The 15,373-nt window shown below is 39.0% G+C and overlaps 1 protein-coding gene and 1 pseudogene across 5 annotated transcripts in view; both read left to right on the top strand.

Moving 5' to 3' along the window:
- TEC (tec protein tyrosine kinase) overlaps positions 1 to 15,373 on the top strand; it is a 140,232-nt gene that overhangs the window by 63,729 nt on the left and 61,130 nt on the right. The gene's annotated exons all lie outside the window — the stretch shown is intronic.
- LOC123392029 lies at positions 3,897 to 4,738 on the top strand (annotated as a pseudogene).

Raw genomic sequence — 15,373 nt, 5'->3', positions numbered from 1 at the left:
CTTTTCCTTCTGATCCTTCACTTTGGTGTCTTCCAACACCAGAGGTGGGTCTTCTAAGAAGAGAAAGAAAAGTAAGCATTAGAGACTTAATTCCAGGGCCCTTTCTCAGGTTCCTGGAAGGACCCTCACTGTTTTGTATTTATAATTTTGCACTTAAAAGAAAGAGAGCCTTCTTCTTAAAGTGCATAAGCTTCCAGCCGCTCAAAACCTGGATCTGTTTCTGCAGAGCACAGAAGACTTGATTTGTTCTAATATCTGATGATATCTATAAATTCTGCCAGTGAGATACCCACAGACATCTCTGCTGCATAATACCTAAGAAATAAGCACATTTCTAATTGGCTTATGTTCTTAAAAGTCTTCCTTTCAAGAGCAAAAAGATGGGTGTCTACTTCTGTTGTTTATTTCTCTTTCTTACTTTCAGAGTTGGTTTTAAAAGTACCATACTGGGGCACCTGGGTGGTTCAGTGGGTTAAGGCCTCTGCCTTCAGCTCAGGTCGTGATCCCAGGGCCCTGGGATTGAGCCCTGCATCGGGCTCTCTGCATAGTGGGGAGCCTGCTTCCTCCTTTCTCTCTGCCTGCCTCTCTGCCTACTTGTGAGCTTTCTTTCTGTAAAATAAATAAATAAAATCTTTAAATAAAATAAAATAAAAGTACCATACTTTTTGTGTTAAATGAATTCCCAAGTGTTTTATGGTTAGAGTTACTCTGGTGAATTGGTTTTCATAGTGCGTTTGTTTTAATTAGGAACTGTTAATATGTAATCAAGCTCTTGATCTTTACAAATCTGTTGTGTAACTGACCAGTATACTGGGCAATTTCTAAATATGACATAGTGGCCCAACTTTCTTGTGTCAGCTTTGCTACCAAGTGTTATTTTTCTATTAAATTTAATCCAAATCCTGAGAAGAAAGCAATTTTTAAAAAGTTAACAAAAATAAAAGGATTTTAAATTCAAAATAGGAATATACAGAAGGGTGGGGTTAAATATTTCTTTGCTGAGCACGTTCTAAACTGTGTGTGCTGGAGGGAAGTATTCGTGGGGAATGGTAGAAGAACGTACATAACCAATAACCGTGAACTTTCTGAATCGACTGAAATAGAAAATTTAAAAGCAGAGAAATCTAGATTTGTAATTCATAATCACTATCAACTGGTGGAGTAATGAGGTTCAAACCCAGGCCATTTGACTGGAAGTTCCCTAGACCCCTCTATACTCTAGCTTTCTAGCCAGGCCCCCCCCCAAAAAAAAACAAAAAAGGAAAACCCAACTTTTTACTTAAATCAATAAACTTAACAAAAATATTTTAAATTCCTTTTTGTGGCAGATACTGTTCTAGGCTGTAATGACACCAAAAAGTATAGACAGCAAGTGTCCTGTTCTCACGGACTTATGTTTTAGAGGAGAAAGATAGACAGTGTCCAGATAAGCGAGTACATATCTCCCACCTGAAGGAAAGCAAAGCAGGATGGAAGGAATGGGGCCTTGCATGCCTGTTTGTTTGTTTGGTTGGTTTGTCTGCTTGTTTTGTTTTCTTTGGTAGGTGATGTTGTGGGGGGGGGGTGGAGGTTTTTTTTTTTAAAGATTTTAATTAATTAATTAATTAATTAATTTCACCAGTAGACAGAGAGGCAGGCAGAGAGAGAGAGAGGAGGAAGCAGGCTCCCTGTGGAGCAGAGAGCCTGATGCGGGGCTCCATCCCAGGACCCTGAGATCATGACGTGAGCTGAAGGCAGAGGCCTTAACCCACTGAGCCACCCAGGTGCCCCAGGATGGAGATCTTAAGAAGAGTGAGGCAGGCCCTCTGGAAACCCTGGGGTTTGGGGGGAAGCCAGGAATGCAAAACCTCGAGAGGGACATCCGGTGCTTCCTTATCCAGGAACAGCAGAGGGGCTGAGGGGCTGAAATGGACATGGGCGGGGGGGGGGGGGTGAGGAGGGTGTGGTGGGGGAGGAGGCCAGAGACCTTGTCAAGATCACACATGGATGGCTTTGTGGGCCATGGAAAAGACTTGGATTTTTTAAAAAATTATTTATTTATTTATTTTTTAATGCGAGAGGAAAATTTTAGAGGGTTAGCGGGTTATAAGTGGCCACTGACAAAATTTGGCCCTTTCACATCAAGACGCAGGAGCACAGAGGAACATGAAATGGCAGGGAGAAGGTTAAAGGTCGAGTTTTGGCTCTGCTAGCCAGTTCGACCTCGGGAAGGTCGTTAATCCAGCCACTGCCCCAGTTTCTACCTTAAAATGAGGAAATTGGATTTTTATGAATAATTCACCAGAATCTTTTCCATGACCACATTTGATTCTCAGATCTGAAAATAGTTATGAAATGTCCACATATATTGGCAGTGGTTGTTGGCTATGGGGAAGAGGAGACCCTCCTCTCCCTACGTTCTGGTCAGACTTTGGAGCTTCCCTCTTCTCAGCCCTGAGACTCACCCCTGCCTCTGAGCAGCCATGGTCTGGTGTGCGGATAGTGGTGTTTCACTGTTTTTTCAACCTGCATTTCTCTGATTATTGTAGAGGATGAACAAGTCTGCATAGTATAAGGGTCCACTGGCATTTACTCTCTGTTGAGGTGTCCTTTTGGATATTTTTTCTCCTTTTTTCACTTAGGTTTTCTACCTTTATTTATTTTTAAAAGCTATAACATATACATTCTGAATCAAACTCGTTGTTTGTATATGTTTTGCAAATACTTGTTTGCACTTTGTGGCATGTCTTTTAATTCTCCTAATGCTATTTTTTTTTTTAGTAGTAAAATACAGATGAAATTTACCATTGTAACCATTTTAAACTGTACAGTTCAGTGACAGTAAGTGCGTTCATCATGTTGGGCTGTAATCACCACTCTCTGGTTCCAAAGTTTTTTTTATCACCCCAAATAGCAATCTTGAGAAAGTTCTGCATGCACATTGAGAAGAATGTGTATTCTGGTGATTTTGGATGTAATGTTCTGTAAATATCTGTTAACACAAGATGCCTGGGTGGCTTAGTCCGTTAAGCATCTGTCTTTAGCTCAGGTCATGATCCCAGGGTCCTGGGATCAAGTCCTATGTCAGGCTCCCTCAAGCCTGCTTCTCCCTCTGCCTGCTGCTCCCCCTGCTTGGGAACACTGTCTCTCTTTCTCTCTTTGACAAACTAAAAAAAAAAAAAAAAAAAAAATTTGTTAAGTCCATCTGGTCTAATGTGTCATTTAAGTCTGTTATTTGCTTATTGATTTTCCGTCTGGATGTTTCTATCCAATGATGCAAGTGGGGGTATTAAAGACCCCTACTATTACTGTATTTCTGTATAGTTCTACTTTAAGTCTGTTAATATTTGCTTTGTATATTTAGGTGCTCCTATGTTGGGTACATGAGTATTTATAAATGTTATAGCCTCTTGTTGAAATGGCCCCTTTATCATCACCTAATGCCCTTCTTTGATTCTTATTATAGTCTTTGTTTTAAAGTCTATTTTTTCTGAAGTAAGTATGGCTATCCTAACATTCTTTTCGTTTTCAATTTGTGAATCTTTTTCTATCCCTTCATTTTCAGTCTGTGTCTTTTTTTTTTTTTTAAGATTTTATTTATTTATTTGACAGAGAGAGATCACAAGTAGGCAGAGAGAGAGGAGGAAGCAGGCTCCCTGCTGAGCAGAGAGCCCGATGCGGGACTCGATCCCAGGACCCTGAGATCATGACCCGAGCCGAAGGCAGCGGCTTAACCCACTGAGCCACCCAGGCGCCCTTTTTTTTTTTTTTTTTTTTTTTAAGATTTTATTTATTTATTTGACAGAGAGAGACACGGTGAAAGAGGGAACATAGGCAGGGGGAGTGGGAGAAGGAGAAGCAGGCCCCCAGCCAAGCAGGGAGTACAATGTGGGGTTCAATCCCAGGACCCTGGGATCATGACCAGAGTCAAAGGTGGATGCCTAAGGACTGAGCCATCCAACTACCCCTGTGTCTTTACATCTAAAGTGAGTCAGTCCCTTGGCTCCAGTCACTGGGCCACTTCCAAGAACTGAGTGGCCTTCTCCTCAAGCCCACTTGCTTCCTGATGCTCCTCCCATGCCTGCCATCTCCTGCCACCACCTTCCACAGGCTATTTCCACCCAGGAAAAGGAATCTTTTCTTCTGTCTGCTATCTGGAACCTCCCTTCTTTTGACCCCTTTGATGATGCAAGCAAGGGTGAAAATCTGCTTCCTGCTGGCACTGAGGATTTTATCCATATAAGAATTCAACAGAGAAATAGCAGGAAGACCCTTACTACTATCCAACGGATAGCTGATGATCATGATAAAAAGAAACTATGAAAGCATTCAAGAAGAAATCTGCTTTTAATGGTACTGTAGTTGAGCATCCAGAATATGGAGAAGTAATTTAGCTACAGGGTGACCAGTGTAAGAACATACGCCAATCCAGAGAGATTGAACTGGCTGAGGATGACCAGCTGAAGGTTCATGGTTTCAAGTGCTTTTGGCTCACTGAAGCTTAAATGAGGATTTCCTTGAAATGAGTAGAATTTCCCTTCTGTCTCTTGTCACAAATTTAAAAACCTCACAGCTTGTATAACATAACCATTTGGGATCTGCCTTTAACTTGGACTAGTGTAACTTCTTCATGCAATTAACGGAAAAGAACCAAAATGAAAAAAAAAAAAAACCCAAATGTGAGTTTCTTATAAGCACCATATGGAAAGGTTTTGTTTTTTTAATCCATATAGTCACTGCGGTCTTTTGATTGGAGAATTTAGTTCATTTACATTTAAAGTAATTCTTACACATTTAAAAAAAAATATTTATTTATTTATTTGATAGACAGAGATCACAAGTAGGCAGGGAGGCATGCAGAGAGAGAGAGGAAGGGAAGCAGGCTCCCTTCCAAGCAGAAAGCCTGATGCGGGGCTCGATCCCAGGACCTTGAGATCACGACCTGAGCCGAAGGCAGAGGCTTTAACCTACTGAGCCACCCAGGTGCCCCTAAAGTAATTCTTGATAGATACATACTTATTGCCATTTTGTTAATTGTTTGCTGGCTGTTTTTGTAGTTCCTTTTCTGTTCCTTTTTTCTAATCTTGCTCTCTTTTATTTGATGACTTTCTTTAATGGTTTACTTAAGTTCCTTTGTCTCTATCATATATGTATTTACTATGGGTTTTTGCATGTGATTATCATGAGCCTTATATATATAATAACCTATATGTTATAAGTTGATAACAACTTATTTGATCACATTCTAAAACTCTACATTTTTACTCTCCACCCATGCTTTATGTTTTTGATGTCTCATTTTACTCCTTTAATCTTATGTATCCCTTACTAATAGTTGTAATCATAGTTATATTTACTACTGTTGTTTTTAAATCTTCGTACTATATTTTTCAGTGATTAACCCACTACCTTTACTATATATTTACCTTTCCAGTGAGATTTATTCTTTCATGTTTTCTTGTTCCTAATTACTACCCTTTCTTTTCAGCTCAAAGATGTTCCTGTAACATTTCTTGTAAGACCATGGGATGCCTGGGTGGCTTATCACTTGAGCAGCTAACTCTTGATTTCAGCTCAGGTCTTGATCTCAGGGTCCTGGGATAAAGCCCCACTTTGGGCTGTGTACTTTATGAGGAGTCTGTTTGAGATTTTGTCTCTCCCTCTTCCTCTGCCCTTCCCCTTGCACTCTCTCTCTCTCTCTCTCAAATAAATAATTAAATCTTTTTTTTTTTTTAAACCCACATTTCTTCTAAGGCCAGTTCAGTGGTGATGAATTCGTTTGGCTTCCGGTTGTGTGAAAAACTCTATCTCTCCTTTAATTCTGAATGACTTTGTTGGGTGGAATATTCTTGGTTGGAAGATTTTTTTTTTCAGCTCTCTGATTTTTTTTTTTTTTGTACCATTCTCTTATGGACTATAAAGTTTCTGCTGAAAAATCTAATAGTCTCGCTGGACTTCCCTTGTATGTAACAGAAAAAAAATTTTTTCTTCCTTGCTGCTTTTAGATAGACAGAGATTATATCACATCTTTAACTTTTGATATTTTAATTATAATGTATCTTGGTTTGGGTCTCTTTGGGTTTATCTTATTGAACTTTGGTCTTCCTGGCTCTGGATGCCGGTTACACTTCTCATTTTAGGGAAGTTTTCAGCCATTATTTCTTTAAGTAAGATTCTGCCCCGCCCCCCTCTCTTCTGGGATCCCTACAATTTGAGTGTTAGTCTATTTGACTAGGACTGTGTATATTTGCTTACTTTTGAAAGCTGTTGTCTATGAGTCTAGCTTCCAATCAGCTTAAATCTCGGTGCTGAGATTCTCTTCCTCTTTGGGATACTGACAAGTCTTGGCACACCATCAACTACTGGGAGCTATTAAAAATATAATAATCTGCTTGAACAACCACAAACAAGATCTAGAACAAGGTTAAAAGACAAAGTTCATGTCCTACATGACACCACTCCTTTAGACCTAGGAAAGGTGGACATTTCACCTACTGCATAGAAACAAAAGAGAGAGTCAAAAAAAGGGAAGAGAGGAATATGTCCCCAATTAAAAAACAAAATAAAACCTAAGGGAAAAGTCTTAATAAAATAGAAATAAGTAATTTACCTGATAAAAAGTTGAAAGTAATGGTTATAAAGATGCTCATTAAACTGGGAGAAGAATGGATGAACCCAGTGAGAACTTCAATAAAGAGATAGGAAATATACAAAAAAATCAAGTGGAAGTCATGGAGCTGAATAATACAATAACTGAACTGAGAAATACACTAAAGTGATTCAACAGCAGACTAGATGAAGCCGAAGAAAACATCAGTGAACTCAAAGACAAGGCAGTATAAGTTACCTTATCAGAGCAACCAAAAGAAAAAATAGTATTTAAAAAAGTGAAGAGAGCTCAAGGGACAACAGCTTTCAAAAATATGCAAATATACACAGTCCTATTGGACCATGAGCATAAGGCCCACTGTTCATCAGAACCAGGCTATCTGGAGGTGTCGTTTAGACAGCAGTTGCAAAAACTGGGGCTCTAGATGAGTATACAAGCAACTTTCTTGGGGAAGTTTTTTTCTGGGATAGATCATATGGTAGAAACAAGTCCAAATAAATGTAAGAGAATTAAAATCATATCAAGCATCTTTTCTGATGACAGTGGTAGGAAAGTAGTATCAGTTATGTGAAGAAAACTGGAAATTTCACAAATATAAGGAGATTAAACAACAGGCTACTGAACTATCAATGGGTCAAAGAAAAAAAATCAAAAGAGAAAAAAATACATTGAGGCAAATGAAAATAAAAATGTAACATATCATAATTTATGGAATGCAACCCAAAAAGTTCTGAGAAGGAATACATAGTGATAATTGTATACCTCAAGAAACCAGAAAAGTATAAAATAAACAGCCTAACTATATACCTTAAAGAACTAAAAAAAGAAGAACAAATGAAGTCGAAAGTTAGAAGAAGGAAGAAAATAACAAAGATTACGGCAGAAATAAAAGAAAAAGGACCAAAAAACAGTAGAAAAGATCAGTGGAGTTAAGAGCTGATTCTTTGAAAACAAAATCAACAAAACTTTAGCTAAACTCATTAAGAAAAAAGAAGGCTCAAAGAAATAAGATGAGAAACAAAAGAACTTAATAACTGACACCACAGAAATACAGAGTATCATAAGAAACTAATATGAAAAATTTTATTCCATCAAATTGAACAACTTAGAAGAAATTAATAAATTCCTAGAAATACACACTGTACCAAGAATGAATCACGATGAAATAGAAAATCTGAACAGACCAATTACCAGCAAGGAGATTGAATCAGTAATCAAAAACTTATCAATAAACAAAAGCCCAGGACCAGTTGGCTTTACTGATGAATTTTACCAAATACTCAAAGAAGAATTAGTCTTCCTTCTCAAACTCTTCCAAGAAATAGAAGAGGAGGAAACTTTTCCAAACTCATTTTAGGCCCACATTACCCTGATACCAAAACCAGACAAGAATATCACAAGAAGAGAAAATTACAGGGCAATATCCCTCATGAGCATAGATGTAAAAATCCTCAACAAAATGTCAGTACACTGAATTTAACAATATGTTAAAAGTATTATATGCTGTGATCAAGCGGAATGTATGCTAGGGATTCAAAGATGGCTCAACATCTGCAAATCAGTCAGGATGATAGGCCACATTAACAAAATGATGGATAAAAATCCTGTGTTCATCTCAATAGATGCACAAAAGGCATTAGGCAAAATTCAAATTCCATTTATGACAACAAGTCAAGGGGACACCTGGATGGCTCAGTTGGTTATGTGTCTGCCTTCTATCAAGTCATGATCTCAGGGTCCTGGGATTGGGCCCTGTGTTGGGCTCCCTGTTCAGCGGGGAGTCTGCTTGTCCCTCTCGCACTGCCCCTCCCCACATTCAAGCTTGTGCTCTCTCTCTCTTTAATAAAAACAAAACAAAACAAAAAGCCCTCTCACCAAAACAGATATAAAAAGAATAAATCTCAGCATAGTAAAGGCCATATATGACAAGCCTATAGCTAACATTCTACTCAGTAGTTAAAAGCTAAAATCTTTTTGTCTAAGATCAGGAACAAGGCAACGATATCCACTGTCACCAGTATTACTCAACATAGTATTGGAAGTCCTAGCCAGAACAATTAGGTAAGAAGAAGAAATAAAAGACATGCACATTGGGAAGGAAGGGGTAAAACTATCACTATATGCAGATGACATGACATTATATACAAAAAAACTCTAGAGTCCTTAAAAAAACTGTTACAACTAATAAATGAATACAATAAAACTGTAGGACACAAAATCTATACAAAAAAATCTGTTGCATTTCTACACACTAATAAAAAACTATCAGAGACATTAAGAAAATAATCATATTTAAATTCCATTAAAAAGAGGGCCCTTCAGGGAAATACAAATCAAAACCACAATGAGATAATCACCTCACACCAGTCAGAATGGCTAAAATGAACAAGTCAGGAAATGATAGATGCAGGCGAGGATGCGGAGAAAGGGGAATTTCCCACGTACACTGTTGGTGGGAATGCAAGCTGGTGCAGCCGCTCTGGAAAACAACATGGAGTTTCCTCAAAAAGTTGAAAATAGAGCTACCCTATAACCCAGCAATTGCACTATTGGGTATTTACCCTAAAGATACAAATGTAGTGATTCGAAGGGGCGTGTGCACCCTAATGTTTATAGCAGCAATGTCCACAATAGCCGAACTATGGAAAGAGCCCAAATGTCCATCAACAGATGAATGGATAAAGAAGAGGTGGTACATATATATATCATGGAATACTATGCAGCCATTAAAAGAAATGAAATCTTGCCATTTGCGACAACGTGGATGGAACTAGAGGGTATTATGCTGAGCGAAATAAGTCGATCAGAGAAAGACAACTATCATATGATCTCCCTGATATGAGGAAGTGGAGATGCAACGTGGGGGGTTAGAGGGTAGGAAAAGAATAAATGAAACAAGATGGTATTGGGAGGGAGACAAGCCATAAGAGACTCCTGATGTCACAAAACAAACTTAGGAGGGCTGGGCACATGGGGTAGGGAGAGGGTGGTGGTGTTGTGGATGTTGGGAAGGGTATGTGCTATGGTGAATGCTGTGAAGTGTGTAAACCTGGCGATTCACAGACATGTACCCCTGGGGCTAATAATACATTATATGTTTATATTTTAAAAAAGAGGGTGCCTGGGTAGCTTAGTCAAAGTGGCTGTCTTCAGCTCAGGTCATGATCCCAGGGTCCTGGGATTGAGTCTGGTATCAGGCTCCCTGTTCAAGCTTGGGAGCCTGATTTTCCTTCTACTTGCTTCTCCCCCTACTTATGCTCTCTCTATGTCTGCCATATAAAAAAAAAGTTTTTAAAAATAGATTTTATTTATTTATTTGACAGAGAGAGAGAAACAGTGAGAGAGGGAACACAAGCAGGGGAAGTGAGAGAGGCAGAGGGAGAAGCAGGCTTCCCACCAAGCAGGGAGTCCGATGTGGGGCTCGATCCCAGGACACTGGGATCATGACCTGAGCCAAAGGCAGATGCTTAACGATTGAGCCACCCAGGCGTCCCTGTCATATAAATAAAGTCTTAAATGAAATAAATTACATCAAAAAGAATAAAATTCCTAGGAATCAGTTTCACCAAGGAAGGAAAAAAAAAGACCTGTCAGCTGAAAACTACAAGACATTAATGAAAGAAATTGACGATACAAATAAATAGAAAGATATTCCATGCTCATGAATTGGAGAAGTTAATATTATTAAAATGTCTGTACTGCCCAAAGTGACATATATTTAGTGCAATTCCAGTCAAAATTCAGTGGCATTCTTCACAGATTTGGAACAATCCTAAACTTTGTATGGAAACACAAAGCCAAAGGGGATTGAGAAAGAAGAACAAACCTGGAGGAAACATGCTCCCTGATTCCAGACTCTATTACAAAGCAATAGTCATCATAACAGTATGGCACAGGCATAAAAACAGACATAAAGATTATTAGACCCGAATAGGGGCCCCCAAAATAATCTTACACATGTATGGCCAATTCATTTATGAAAAGGAGCCAAGAATACACACTGAGGAAAGGACCGTCTCTTTAATAAATGCTGCTTGGAAAACCAGAAAGCCACATGCAACAGAATGATATTGGACTGCATCCTTACATCATACACAAAAATTAACTCAACACGGGTGAAAGATGAACATAAGACCTGAAATCATAAAAATCTTAGAAGAAAACTAATCCTTGATATAGTCTTGGTAATAATTTTTTGGATATGACATCACAGGTAAAGGCAACAAAACCAAAAATAAACAAAGGAGACTGCATCATGCTAAAAAACTTCTACACATCAAAGGAAACCATTAACAAAATGAAAAGGCAACCTACTGAATGGGAGAAAATATTTGCAAATCGTATAAATGATAAGGGGTTAATACCCCTCATCAAGAATTATACAAGAATATATACAAGAATATATAAAGAATTCACACAAGTCAATAGCAAAAAAACCAACAAAAACAAAAAAACCCAATCTGATTAAAAAATAAGCAGAAGATCTGAATGCATATTTTTCCAAAGTAGATATACATGGCCAACAGGTACGATGTTCAACATCACTAACAATCAGGGAAATGTAAATCAAAATCACAATGAGATACCACTTCACATCTGTTAGAATGGCTATTATCAACAACACAAGAAATAACAGGTTGGTAAGGATGTGGAGAAATGGGAACTCTTGTGCTTTGTTGGTGGAATGTGAATTGGTGGAGACACTATGGAAAACAATATGGAGGTTCTTTAAAAAATTAAAAATTTAATTTAATTAAATTTAAAATTAAATTAAATTAAATTAAATTTAATTTAATTTTTAAAAAATTTAAAAAATTATAAACAGGGGCGCCTGGGTGGCTCAGTGGGTTAGGCCACTGCCTTCGGCTCAGGTCATGATCCTAGGGTCCTGGAATCGAGTCCCGCATCAGGCTCTCTGCTCAGTGGGGAGCCTGCTTCCTCCTCTATCTCTCTGCTTGCCTTTCTGCCAACTTGTGATCTCTCTCTGTCAAATAAATAAATAAATTCTTTTAAAAAATTATAAACAGAATTACCATATGATCCAGAATTTATTTGGGGTATTTATCTGAAGAAAAAAACCACTAAGAGAGGTATATGCACCCCATGTTCACTGCAGCATTATTTACAATAGCCTAGATAAGGAAACAACCTAAGTACTCATCAATGGATGAATGGTTCAAGAGGATGTGGTCTGTATATACAATGGAGTATTACTCAGCCATGAAAAGAATGAAATCTTGCCATTTACAGCAACATGGACAGGCCTCGAGGGCATTATGCTAAGTGAAATCGATCAGAGCAAGACAAATACTATATGAGTTATAAAACCACCACCCACAGGGACAAGAAAACCAAGCTTACGGATATAGAGAACAGATTGGTGGTTGCCCAAGGTGGGGGTTAGGGGTGGGAGAAATGGGGGAGGGGGATGAAATATTTAAAGTAGTTTAAAAATAAAGTGATCAGGAGCAAAAAAAAAAAAAATCACAACAAAACTTAGATTCATAGTTTCTCGTATTTTACATAAATTCATTAAAGCATCTTTTGAAAGTAAAAATGAGCTGCTTCCCATAAAATCTGGGAGATAATCCATTGGTTCCTAAATTGCAATAAAAATAGCATTTCCTTTATAGGGACACCTGCACATCCCTAGAAGTATTTTTTGTTTTGTTCGTTTTTATTTAGAAAGAGGTTTAGTTAGATTCTTTGCTAATTCTTTTAGTCCCTAAATTTAAATTACTAAGCTCTACATACAACATTATGTACTTTTACCTCTAGCATTTGAGAGTCTCTATGACAAATGGAAGAATCAGGAGTCAGTAAACTTGGGGTCCAGTGCTGGTTTGGTCTTCGGGGACCAGGGAGTCACATTAATTATTCTGAAGCTCAATAATCTGTGCCTGAAGGGCAGAGGCAGGGGGAGTACCATCTTCTTTACCTATTTCACACAGTTGTGAAATCTTACTAGAAAATGGTACTGAAAACATTTTGCATCTTTAAAAAAATAGTTATCATTATTAATGCTCATTTGATCGTCATTACCAATCATTTTGAAAAGTCAGAAAATTAGATCATATACATCCAGATGGTACAAAATTACATAATTAACGCTTGAAAAACTGCATGGAGCTTTGGTCCTTCCTCAAAACAGAAGAAGAAAGAAAAAAAATCTGGAAGCTATCAAGAAGGTCACTAAAGTGAAGTTAAAACAAATAGACTAATAAGCCTTATAGAATCCGAACGTCTGATCATACAAGGAAGGCCAGGAGCGGAAAACAATGGATTTTAAAAAAGGAAAGGAAGAAAGGAAGAGGAGGGGAGGGGAGAAAGGAAGGGGGAAAAAAAAAGAAAAAAAAGGGAAAGAAAGATCATAGGAAGGAAGGAGAGGAAGAAAGAAAGAAAGAGGAAGGAAAAGAAAGGAAGGAAGGAAGAAAAAGAAAGAAAGGGGAAGGAAAAGAAATATGGGGTGGGGGGAAGGTCGGTCTTCTGCATTAAGCAGTCAATCCCTAATCCCCCTCCTCCCCCCAACCTCTGGCAGCCACGAATCTGCCTCCTGTCCTTATGGATTTGCTATTCTGGATATTTTATATAAACAGAATCATACAAGATGCTACTTTTTGTGTGTCTGCTTCCTTTTGCCTAACATAATGTTTACAAGATTCACTTACATTGTAGCATGTATCAGTACCTCATTCCTTTTTACGGCTAAATATTCTATGACGTGGATATACCACATTTTGTTTACTCATTCATCCATTGATGGATATTCAGGTTGGTTTTAACCTTTTGGCTATTGTGAGTCGAGCTGCTCTGAACATTTATGTACATGTTTTTGTGTGGACCTACGTTTTCACTTCTCTTGCTAGGTCATTGGGTAACTATGTTTAACATTTTGAGGAACTGCTAGACTATTTTCCAAGGGGGCTGCAATATGTCATATTTCCCCTAGACGTGTGTGAGGGTTTCATTTTCTCTACATCCTCAGTAAGGCACTTGTTATAATATGTTTCATGATTCTAGCCATCCTACTTAGTGTGAAGTGGTAGCTCATTGTGGTTTTGATTTGCATTTCCTTTATGGCTAATAGTGTTCAACATCTTCTCCTGCAGCCTATTTCTTTCTAAAATGCATATATGCTTGCTGTCTTTGGTTAGGCAAAAAAACCCCTATCTGGCAGGTTTTATTTATTTGATTTTTTTATGAAGTATTCGGTAGTGTAGTAAATATCTAGCAATTGGCAGTCAAGGAAGAAGTCCTGATTTTCAGCGTTTGCAAGTTTCTGCGTGTAAATACTCCTACTGTGGCAGATTTCCAGCCACCAACGTAACATTGAAAGTGGAGCGGGGAAGTGAGATGCACGGTAGGCGCCCATGAACTGGTATGAGCTGACTGTTGCATTGGTGGAGTGAAGTGAACTTCATGAGGGCTCCCTGGTGTTGTGCAGGATGGGCACTGCACAAGTGTAGGGCTGCCATTCACATATCAGTCTAAAGGGGAAAGGATATAATGTCATTGAGTGTCTACCATGGATTTAATCTTCACCAGTCTTTTGAGGCAGATTTTCCTATCTTATTTTCAGAGAAATCTTCAGTTTAGAGAACATGGTGACTAACTCAGTGATTCCCAGCAAATAGGCATCCATGTTGGGATTTAAATCAGGTCTGTCTTACTCTAAAACTTTAACCAGTTCATCAGCTGCTTTGGAGGGATAGGAGTGTTTCCAAGACCACTCCCAGGCTCCATTAATTGCTGGGGGTCTCACAGGACTCACCATATTGTTGTGCACGTTACCACCATTTGTTACAGCAAAAGGATAAACACGAAATCAGCCAAGGGAAAAGGCACATGAGGTAAAGTCCAGAGGAGATCAGACACAAGCTTGTAAGAGCCCCTTCTCAGTGGGGTCACATAGGACATGCTTCAAACCTCCAGCAGTGATGGGGCCTCTGGGTGGCTCAGTGGGTTAAGGCCTCTCCCTTCAGCTTGGGCCATGGTCCCAGGGTCCCGCATTGGGTTCTCTGCTCAGCAGGGAACCTGCTTCCCCGCCCCCTCCCCCCACCCCCCCGTGCCTGCCTCTCTGCCTACTTGTGATCTCTGTCTGTCAAATAAATAAAATCTTAAAAAAAAAACAAAAAACAAAAAACCCTCCAGCAGTGAGCTGTGACCATACGCAGAATATCCAGAAGCTTACTGGAGACTTACTCTTTGCCCAAGGTTTTTATTGGGGACTGGCCAGTAATACAGGCACCCTCTGCCCAGCACATACCCAAATTCCAGACTTGAGAAGGCAAAAGCAGGTGCTCAGCATTAGCTATATTATTTGTACCAACAGTTTAGGCACAATGAGCCATTCTTACCGGTGCTGGAAATGGTGGAACCTTCCCAAGGTCCAAATTCCCAGACGTCAGCCAAGGGCCAACGGTAGAAACACAAGGAGGCCTTTCTAAGAATAGCAGTCTCAAGCCTGCTTTGTTAGCTCTTTTCGGCGCACTAACTAAATGCAAAAATAGGAAAGAAAATTGAGAAAGTCCAAAGATGATGCCTGCTTGTAACTTACGATGTCCGCCTTCCCCTCCCAACACCTGCTGGGTACAACTTGGTGTATGGTGGGTTTCTAATAATGGCTTCCTGAGTTGTGCACACCCTCGTTTTGATATGCAGCTTCTGTGTGTGTGGGTGCATGTGGGCACACTGTCTGGAAAGCTTCTGTGCTTGAAAGGTTCTCTTCGTTGACCCAAATCATGCTTAATCATGACCGATTAGCCCAGACATCCCACTGTCGCT

Source organism: Mustela putorius, unplaced genomic scaffold (assembly GCF_011764305.1).
Source record: "Mustela putorius furo isolate JIRA1106 unplaced genomic scaffold, ASM1176430v1.1 tig00000430_pilon_pilon_pilon, whole genome shotgun sequence".
Classification (NCBI taxonomy): domain Eukaryota; kingdom Metazoa; phylum Chordata; class Mammalia; order Carnivora; family Mustelidae; genus Mustela; species Mustela putorius.
The sequence above is the reverse complement of the archived record's forward strand: the minus strand, read 5'-3'. Positions and strand labels throughout refer to the sequence as shown.